The sequence below is a fragment of the Mustelus asterias genome, chromosome 12 (genome assembly GCF_964213995.1).
Source record: "Mustelus asterias chromosome 12, sMusAst1.hap1.1, whole genome shotgun sequence".
NCBI classification, from domain to species: Eukaryota; Metazoa; Chordata; class Chondrichthyes; order Carcharhiniformes; family Triakidae; genus Mustelus; species Mustelus asterias.
This window is the reverse complement of record NC_135812.1, coordinates 66,964,196-66,974,675: the sequence shown is the minus strand read 5'-3', so window position 1 is coordinate 66,974,675 and position 10,480 is coordinate 66,964,196. Positions and strand designations below refer to the sequence as shown.

Below are 10,480 nucleotides of genomic sequence, written 5' to 3'. Positions count from 1 at the left end.
TTTGCCATTGGTGTACTGGAAATTAATAGTCAACCTGCTTGGCCACACCATGAGCATATGTTCCATGGTCATCAAGTGGGACTCAAACCCAGAGCTTCAGTCACTACCCACTGCACCACAAGACCTCCCTGTCATACATTACCCAGGCCAAATGATCTCAATTGTTGCATCCAAAGCCAATCACCATACAATACCATGTATATTGCTATGATGTCAGTTCATTGTTTGGTGACAGAATCAAAGACAAAGTCAGAAACAAAGATGTATTACGTAGTGATACTTTATTCAACAACATAAAATACTGAAAATACTCAACAGGTCACGCTGCATTTGTAAATAAATATTATTTATTTAACAATATCTATAAACATCTATGAAAGCACAATTAATCCCATGACAAAAGTTAAGTACTGTGGAATACATGTGATTAAATACTGGAGTCTAAATCATTACAAGCTGAAAGGTAGGTTTTATTCCAGCTTTTCAGCAGTAGTAATTGAATTTCTCAATTGGAACAACAACTTGTATTTCAGTTTGAAAAGATGGCAAGATTAGAATATATCTTAGCAAGGTTACATTTTCAGCGTATATTCAGTGTATCACTGGTAAGTTCTAAGGTTTGAATATGCAGGATATCGCTCTAAGTTAGAGAGTAAGAAGTCTCACAACACCAGGTTAAAGTCCAACAGGTTTATTTGGTAGCAAATACCATAAGCTTTCGGAGCGCTGCCCCTTCGTCAGATGGAGTGAAAATCTGTTCTCCAACAGTGCACAGAGACACAGAAATCAAGTTACAGAATACTAATTAGAATGCAAATCTCTACAGCCAGCCAGGTCTTAAAGGTGCAGATAATGTGGGTGGAGGGAACATTAAACACAGGTTAAAGAGATGTGTATTGTCTCCAGACAGAACAGCTAGTAAGATTCTGCAAGATCAGGGCATTCACGGGCATTCAGCCTTGGATCTTCAGGTAAGCGTTCTCCAAGGCGGCCTTCACGACACACGACAGCGCAGAGTTGCTGAGCAGAAACTGATAGCCAAGCTCCGCACACATGAGGACGGCCTAAACCGGGATGTTGGATTTATGTCACATTATCAGTAACCCCCACAGCTTTCCCCCTGATCTTGCAGAATCTTACTAGCTGTTCTGTCTGGAGACAATACACGTCTCTTTAACCTGTGTTTAATGTTCCCTCCACCCACATTATCTGTACCTTTAAGACCTGGCTGGCTGTAGAGATTTGCATTCTAATTAGTATTCTGTAACTTGATTTCTGTGTCTCTGTGCACTGCTGGAGAACAGATAACTACTCCATCTGACGAAGGGGCAGCGCTCCGAAAGCTTATGGTATTTGCTACCAAATAAACCTGTTGGACTTTAACCTGGTGTTGTGAGACTTCTTACTGTGCTTACCCCAGTCCAACGCCGGCATCTCCACATCTAAGTTAGAGATACAGTGTACAAATCTTGTCCTTCTAGTTCATTAGGTATTTTGGTCTTGACGATGCTGAACGTTGCTCTGGAGATTATCTGTTGTAAACAATGACATTATCTTCTTTCTTCAAATCCCCTCAAGCAGTCAATCTGTAGTAAAAACAAACATATATTTTGCCTAAATCAAAGACAGACATTCATTTAATAACTTCTTAAAACAATCAAATTGCTCACAAGTAGTTCTGGAGTTTTGGAACTCAATTCATGGCAGGCTCAGCTGTAATAATAAACCATTTTAACTAATAGACAATGAAGCATTTTGAAATTGAAAAAAGAGCTAACTATCCTTTTTTTTCTAAGCTACACCAGATGTCCTGCCTATCAATGCAATGCAGGCATCTTATTTTCTCCAAATGAAAACTTAAATGTCTGAAAGATTTAATTCACTTCAGATCATGTCACTTAAGAATTCCAAGCAGTGTTTTCTTGAGTTTTCAGTGGGAGAAGTAATCTAATGCATCTCAACATATATACAATGATATAGTGGTCAACTTACCTTTGCAGGACAGAGCCCTATAATCAATGACTGCAGTAAAAGCACACTTATAGTGCGAGATAACAGCTAACTATTGAAACTGAAAGAAACAGACCTTTCTTTTGTATTTCAAAGCCGGTCAATTAAAAAATTTCAGGAGCAGATAACGTTTCCTTTGTTCCCTGGCTCGGGCGAGGGTAGTATGGTGGCATTGCTGCCTCACGGTACCAGGAACTCAGGTTTGATTCTAGCCTTGGATGACTGACTATGCGGAGTTTGCACATTCTCCCTGTGTCTGCGTGGGTTTCCTCCGGGTGCTCCGGTTTCCTCCCACAGTCCAAAGAGGTGCAGGTAAGATGGATTGGCCATGCTAAATTGTCCCTTTATGTCCCAAAGTGTATAGGTTAGGGGAATTAGTGGGGTAAATATGTGGGATAACAGGGATAGGGCCTGTATAAAATGCTCAGCCAGAGAGTTGCTGAATGGTCTCCTTGTACATTGTATGGATTCTATGACTCGGGATTCCCCCATTGTGCATGACTCCTCGAAGTTACCATAAAACATATAATCTTACCACATGTGAGTGGGCTACCTGCACCCTTATGCAAAAATAGCTGGATACAGGAATGGAGTCAGGAATCCCAGAATTAGGTCTCAAAGAACAAAGAAAATTTGAACAAAGAAAATTACAGCACAGGAACAGTTCTTTTGGCCCTCCAAGCCTGCACCGACCATGCTACCCGACCGAACTAAAACCCCCTACCCGTCAAAGAAAAGAACAAAGAAAATTACAGGAACAGGTCCTTCAGCCCTACCATCTGACATTAGAGGGCTCCTGAGTCAGGCCAATTCAGCAAAAATCTGGGCCAGAGAGAGAGAATTGGGCAGATGGAGATGAGCACAGGCACACTTAAAAACCAACAACTGTAATGGAACATTACAAGCCAATCTGTAACTTATTTGCCCTAATGGCTATGGATGCTGGGCCAATGGGAATTTTCAGCACTGGGATCAATCAATTTACCATTTTAATTTTGCATCCCAATCTGATGTCTCTGTCCTTGGCTTTCTACACTCTCCTAATGAAGCTCAACGGAAGTTTGAGGAACTGGACCTCATCTTATAGGTTACCAGACTTAACACTGAGGTCGACAATTCAGATCACAAGCACCATTCCCATTTTTTGGACTGGTAATGATTCTGTTGTCAATTAAACTCCTCTAGAATCACATTTTGTTTCTTTCCTTATTCCTATTCGCACCCCCTTTTGCCTTGCCTCATCATTCCATTTTCCATTTAATCATCTCTGACTCCCATCCTATCACAGGCATTCCCTTTTGTTAATTCCCTCCCTCCCCATATTCCCTGCCTCTCTACTTGCTCAGGATCTGTTATATCCTGGCTTTGCCAATACTGATATAAGGTCAATGACCTGAAACACTGGGTGGGATTTTAATTCATTTAAAACTCATTCATTCACACATAATTAAACATGGTCCCATTAACTCTGTTACTCTCTCCACAGATGCTGCCAGGCCTACTGAGTATTTCCAGCCTTTTCTGTTTAAATTATTGACAGATAAGGTTGTAAAGGGACATGGAACAATGGCAAGTAAGTGGACTTAAGCTTTAGATGAGGAATGATCTAACAGAATGGAGGAACATGTAGAGGGGCTGAATGGCCTATTCCTGCTCCTGTATTTTTTTTATACTTTTCCAATTCAATCAAATCAAGTCCAATTCAGAGTCTCAACAAGTTGAGACATTTCCGATCCAAGCTGACAAGACAGGGCAAGCGACCATTTACCCTGTCCTGGGCCTGATCTACATGAGCCAAGCTGATAGGAGCAGGTGGAGAATTCCTCCTCCAAGGCTTGATCTCATTTGCATTCGTGCTCCTGTATTACTTCATGTAGAGAATTATATCAGGTCAGTTAATATATAGTTCTGAGTAATTAAGCTGTGGTAGGAGGTTAGTGAATACACTTCAAGGATGCCCTCAAAGAATCACTAAAGAATTCATATGTACCCGCTAACTTGTGGAGACCCTGGCTGTTACCAATCAATATGGAGGAGGTTCATTCAGGAAGGTACAAAGCACATTGTGAGATTTCATCAGGAACATGCAGTGGCAAGTTTGATGCATGGGAGTTAGTGCACAAACCTTCAAATAACCCACACACCCAACCCATCAAGCAACACCTGCCCACAGATAGCAGAGTCTGCAGATCACATATTGGACTTATCAGCCATCTCAGCACTCCTCGAACCAAAGTGGAAACTAGTCATCTTCAATCCTGAGGAACTGCCGAAGAAGAAGAAGGAATATTAACATTTCCTAATCCTTAAAATGGTACTTTGGAATTTTTATTGACATTCTGGTGAATGAATTATAGAACTCTGTCCATTATCCCGTGAAAACTGTGAATGAGTGACAAAGAAAAACACAGGAACATTGGAACAAAGTGGGTATTAGTGTTGTAGTATTTTAATAAAGCAGCCTGCTTAATTGGCACCCCTCAAATATCTCCAACACTGACACACAGTGTCAGTAGAGTGTACCAAATCCAAGACGCCCTGCAGCAACTCACCCAGGAGCTTTTGACAGCAACTTCCAAACCTGCAACCTCTACCTCCAAGAAGAATAGGGGCAACAACTGCATGTAAAACCAAAACCTGCAAGTTTCCCTCTAAGCCACAGGCCATGCTGACTTGGAACTATACTGTCATTCATTCCCGGTCACTGGGTCAGAATCCTGGCAATCACTTCCTCTGTGTGTACCTACAGCACATGACCTGCTTGGGTTCAAGAAGGAGGCTCACCATCACCTTCTCTAGGGCACTTTGGATGAGCAATAAATGTTGGACTGACAGCAATGCCCGCATCCCATGAAAGAAAAAAAATTGAAAGTTCCTTGTTTGAGCAGTCCTATCTGCTGCCAGCACGAGGGATGGTCCTGGCCTTTTGTACACTTGTTATTTGTCAGAACTGAGATGAAGGTTATTGACAGTAATAATTCTGCACAAAGCACTGGGATTTAGCAGCATCTAGCATCTCTGCAGGGATTTAGCAGCATCTAGCATCTCTGCAGGGATTTAGCAGCATCTAGCATCTCTGCAGGGATTTAGCAGCATCTAGCATCTCTGCAGTTTGGCAGATCTGTGAAGATGATCATAAGGTTTGGCGCAATTGGGATAATGAATCTCACTGGCAGATTCTGGACTCGACCTGTAGAGTAGTGAGGCGAACGGACCAAGAGCATTGATTCGGGATCCCATTGCGAACAATACTGATTTTTCCCTATCTAAGGGATCTGTTTCAAATTGAACTTGGCTATGTTTGCACCACCATTGAAATACTGCAAATAAACCCTTTCAGATGAAGGTCACCCATGTGTGACTTTTACAACGTAATGGACAGAGTATGGAATTCAATCCTCAAAGCACCAGTAAAAATTGCAAAATGCTACTTAGTAAAATGGAATTTGATTTATTCAGCCACTGTAAACCAGTGACCTTGATCTTAATCCCCTCAGGGCATAATACATTCCTATTATGATTATGATTTTAAAAAAGTATATCTGCTAACTCACCATGAACAATAATGCAGGTGATCCGATAGTTTTTAATTAAAACTAATAATTCCAAAGTCTCACTTTGCCTCATTGCACGCTCCAAGTTTATGGGCACTTGGCAGCATGAGGTCATAGGCCCAGCCTATAACCACTGTGGTTAGCACTGCTGTCTCACAGTGCCAGGGACCCAGATTCAATTCCTGGCTTGGGTCCCTATCTGTGCAGAGTCTGCACGTTCTTACCATGTCTGCATGGATTTCCTCTGGGCACTCCGGTTTCCTCCCATAGTCTAAAAGAGGTGCTGGTTAGGTGCATTGGCCATACTGAATTTTCCCTCAGTGTACCTGAACAGGTACCGGAGTGTGGCGGCTAGGGGATTTTCACAGTAACTTCATTGCAGTGTTAATGTAAGCCTACTTGTGACACTAATAAATAAACTTTTTTAAAAACTTATTAAAGTTTGCCGTAAAATAAGTACTAGTTAGTTGTTAGCTCTAAAAAAAAGAAAACAAGTTACATTTATATTGCACCTTTCACGAGCACTGGACATTTCAAAGCACTTTACAATCAATTAAGTACTTTTGACCTGTAGTCACTGGTGTAATATATGAAACATGGCAACCCCAGTTTGTATACAACAAACTTCCATAAACAACAATGTGATAATAAACAGATTATCTATTTTTGTGATGCTGGTTGAGGGATAAATGTTGCCCAGGAGACCAAGGGGTGGCACGGTGGCACAGTGGTTAGCACTGCTGTCTCACAGAGCCAGAGACCTTTGTTCGATTCCCGGCTTGGGTCACTGTCTGTGAGGAGTCTGCACATTCTCCCCGTGTCTGTGTGGGTTTCCTCCGGGTGTTCCGGGTTCCTCCCACATTCTGAAAGATGTACTGGTTAGGTGCGTTAACCCGAACAGGTGCCGGATGTGGCGACTAGGGGAATTTCACAGTAACTTCATTGCAGTGTTAATGTAAGCTTTACTTGTGACTAATAAATAAACTTTAAGGATAACTCCCCCGCTCTTCTTCATAATAGTGCAATGAAATCGTTTACATATACCCAAAAGGGCAGACAGGGCCTCAGTTTAATGACGCTTCCAAAAGACAGCACTTCTGACAGTGCAGCACTCCCTCGTGTATTTGGACAGAAGTAGCAGCTTTCAATTTTTTGTGTTCGAGTCCTGGAATGGGAGCTGATCCATAACATTTTGACTCAGCCGTATCCTTACTCTGCAGCTTTTAAGAATAACTTGTGAAAATGTCTGTTGTATGCATCTATCCTTGACTGATGAAGGGTTTTGTAACCCAGTTGTGGAGTGTACCACAATTGTAATAAAATCAATAAAAGGTAGGAAATAGCAATTTGTTGCCAATATTATCTGTTGCTCAACAAATTTAAGAAGGAGATAGATAGGTTTTTAATTAGTAGGGGGATGAAGGGTTATGGAGAGTGGGCGGAAAGGTGGAGTTGATGCCAAGATAGTATTGAATGGCGGAGCAAGCTCGAGGGGCTGAATTGTCCACTCCAAGTTCTTATGCTTATATATATGGGTGACATAATTGGGCTCTCTAGCCCCTCTGATACCAATGCTCCAGAAGCCCAAAAGAAAAAAGATTACGGCGACATGGCAACCTGCTGCAGTTTAATTAATACAACTAAAAATGGGTTTATCACAAAGAAATAAGCATTTAATCAGTCTCTAGTCCACCACTTAGAAGTAACCAATTTTGAATAACTGAAAAAGACTTTAAAATGATAATAATTTACAGAAATCATCATTTTCATGCACTAGTCCCTTAGTGCCCTTGACCCTGAGAAACCAACTTCACCTTCAGAGCCTTCTCATAGGCTCATAAGTTAGAGGAAGATTGTGATGGTGATTAATTCGATCCAAGGGAAGCCTCCAGTTTCTGCGTTGCTGTGGTCTGGTTATGCAATTGATTATATATCTTTAGCTAGATGTTAACCCGATTCTCCAGAAGCAGCAGTGGAATATCAGTGTAAGATCGGGTCAGCGTTGTTTGGATTTGGCACATGAATGTTGGACTAGTGTGCAGCTGGATTTGAAGTGTACCGGGATTCTGGACAGTTTACAGATTTAAGCGCCCGGCTGCCCGATACCCCAAGATATGGATAAAACACACTCCCCGAGTCAGATGTTAAAAGGTTGTTGGCGGCGGTGCTGTTGAAAGGAGAAGGTTCTAATGTCTTGCAGAGAGAATCCTTCTTTGAGAAACGGGAAAGTTCCAGTGTCAACACTGAAAATACAAAACAGTGACTTAAAAATTGATCCAAAGTGACTGGCGGTTGAAGTAACCGCGCCTCTTGCGATTGGATACCTAAAGATTTGTGTTGTGAACACGATTGGAGACAGAGCTGGAGCGGGCAATGCAGCCTTCACACTTTCAATTCATTTTACTCTGATTTAGTGTGGAATTTGTGATTCAACCTTCTGCGATTTCCTGCATCATTCTGTCCCAGCCCGTGTCAAAACGCTTTCTACTGCTGATGGAATCTGAACTGGCACATTCTCCTCTCATTTCTCTCCACCTCCCCCCTATCCGGCTCCACAACTGGGTTTTATGTTAATCGCTTCTTAGCCGAGGCGACGAAGCGGTAAATGAAACACTTCCTAACTACGGAGCTCCTCAAATAGATCTCGACACCCAGTTCACATCCAAAGCCCATATTCACCTCCCATCTTTCAGCCCCTCACACAGACAAGGACAGCACTTTAAGCCTTTAATCTGGCAGCCCCACATGTTCAGAGGCATGAGCTCCGCGGCAGTGAGTTAACTTTGCCCACTCATACAATAAGACCATTAGACTTAATGGGCCGAATGGCCTAGTTCTGCTCTTGAATCTGTTCTGTCATTCAATAAGATCACAACTGACATGATCTTGGGCAGCACGGTGGCACAGTGGTTAGCACTGCTGCCTCACAGCGCCAGGGATCCAGGTTCGATTCCCGGGGCTTGGGTCACTGTCTGTGTGGAGTTTGCACATTCTCCCCGTGTCTGCGTGGGTTTCCTCTGGGTGCTCCATCCAACAGTCCAAAGATGTGCACGTTAGGTGGATTGGCCATGCTAAATTGCCCCTTAGTGTCAGGAGGAGCTAGGGTAAATGTATGGAGCTATGGGGATAGGACCTGGGTGGGATTGTGGTCGGTGCAGATTCGATGGGCCGAATGGCCTCCTTCTGCACTGTAGGGATTCTATGATAATCCTCAACTCCACTTTCCCGCCTTATCCCCATAACCCTCCATTCCCTCACGGAATAATCTGTCTGTCTCAGACCTGAACATAACTAATGATGTGGAGATGCCGGCGTTGGACTGGGGTAAACACAGTAAGAAGTTTAACAACACCAGGTTAAAGTCCAACAGGTTTATTTGGTAGCAAAAGCCACACAAGCTTTCGAGGCTCTGAGCCCCTTCTTCAGGTGAGTGGGAATTCTGTTCACAAACAGAACTTATAAGACACAGACTCAATTTACATGAATAATGGTTGGAATGCGAATACTTACAACTAATCCAGTCTTTAAGAAACAAAACAATGGGAGTGGAGAGAGCAATGAGAGTGGAGATGCTCTCTCCACTCCCATTGTTTTGTTTCTTAAAGACTGGATTAGTTGTAAGTATTCGCATTCCAACCATTATTCATGTAAATTGAGTCTGTGTCTTATAAGTTCTGTTTGTGAACAGAATTCCCACTCACCTGAAGAAGGGGCTCAGAGCCTCGAAAGCTTGTGTGGCTTTTGCTACCAAATAAACCTGTTGGACTTTAACCTGGTGTTGTTAAACTTCTTACTGCATAACTAATGACCCAGCCTCTGCAGCCCTCTGCGGTAAAGAATTCCACAGATTCACTACCCTCTGAGGAGAAATTCCTCCTAATCGCTGTCTTAAATGGGTGACCCCCTACTCTGAGATTATGCCTTCTGGTCCTAGACTCTCCCACAAGAGGAAACAACCTCTAAGCATCTACCAATCTTTTTGGCACCTCTAACCATCTACCCTGTCCTGAGAATCCTAGATATCTCAATCCGGTCGCCTCTCACAATAATTACACATTAGCGAAATTTCTGGATAGCTGATAGTGTTTAGATCAGGTCGGGGAAGAAGTAGTTCATTAAACACTGGCGCTCGAAGTCTTCATCCCCGCTTCGTCATTAAACAGTATGTATTTTAACCAACTAAATACAAACTTCTTGCTGCAACCAGTGGCTGAAGTTACTCACCAGAAAGTCACTGCCAGTCTGCGCTGTCCTATATCTTTCTCTCTCCTAAAGCAGCTATTTACTCGAAATCGAACTGGGTTTGATTTTATTTGATTCTTACATTGGGGGATGTTCCCTGCTGCAGTTGGAAAAGTAACAAGCCTCGAGCTTTCTGCAAACAAGGTCTGCGCTCCATCCGGGCTGGAGAAAATCACTCGACTGCCACCTAGTTATAATCCGGTGAGAAACTAACTCCACGTGATAGAGAGTGTGATAGAGACAGCCCACAGTGATCTGAATTCAGCGTTGAGCAAATAAAACACAGGGCAGACGGAAGGAAAACGAGTTGTCTGTTGTCTAGCGGACTGATTTGAAGGGACTATGGCTTATGTGTTAGTAATGTGTGTGAAGCAAAGGGGACTTCAATCGAACATTATAAAATATTACACCTCTCGCGGCGCCAGGCGGTTCTGCTATATTTGCATTTAACCAGACCTCAATTTCTGTCTCAATCCTTTTGTTCTTATTTGTTCCTGGCATGTGAGGGTCGTTGGCAGGGCCGGTATTTGTTAACCCGTCCCTAACTGCCTATTAGAAGGTGGTGCGCTGCCCCAGGTGGTGTAAATACATCCCTGTGCTGTTAGGGTGTAAATATATCCCTGTGCTGTTCTCGTCCCGCCCGCCCCGGCAATTGCCGCGGGCGGAGGCGCGGA

General features: G+C 42.9%; 1 long non-coding RNA gene across 1 annotated transcript; it reads right to left on the bottom strand.

The window, feature by feature from the left end:
- Positions 1-332: 332 nt before the first annotated feature.
- On the bottom strand, positions 333-9,951 carry LOC144501557 (uncharacterized). Its single transcript, XR_013499151.1, has 4 exons — positions 9,789-9,951; positions 4,155-4,276; positions 1,441-1,586; positions 333-638 (listed from the first exon to the last, which is right to left on the bottom strand). It is a non-coding gene; the product is annotated as an uncharacterized LOC144501557 (long non-coding RNA).
- Between the last annotated feature and the right edge of the window lie 529 nt (positions 9,952-10,480).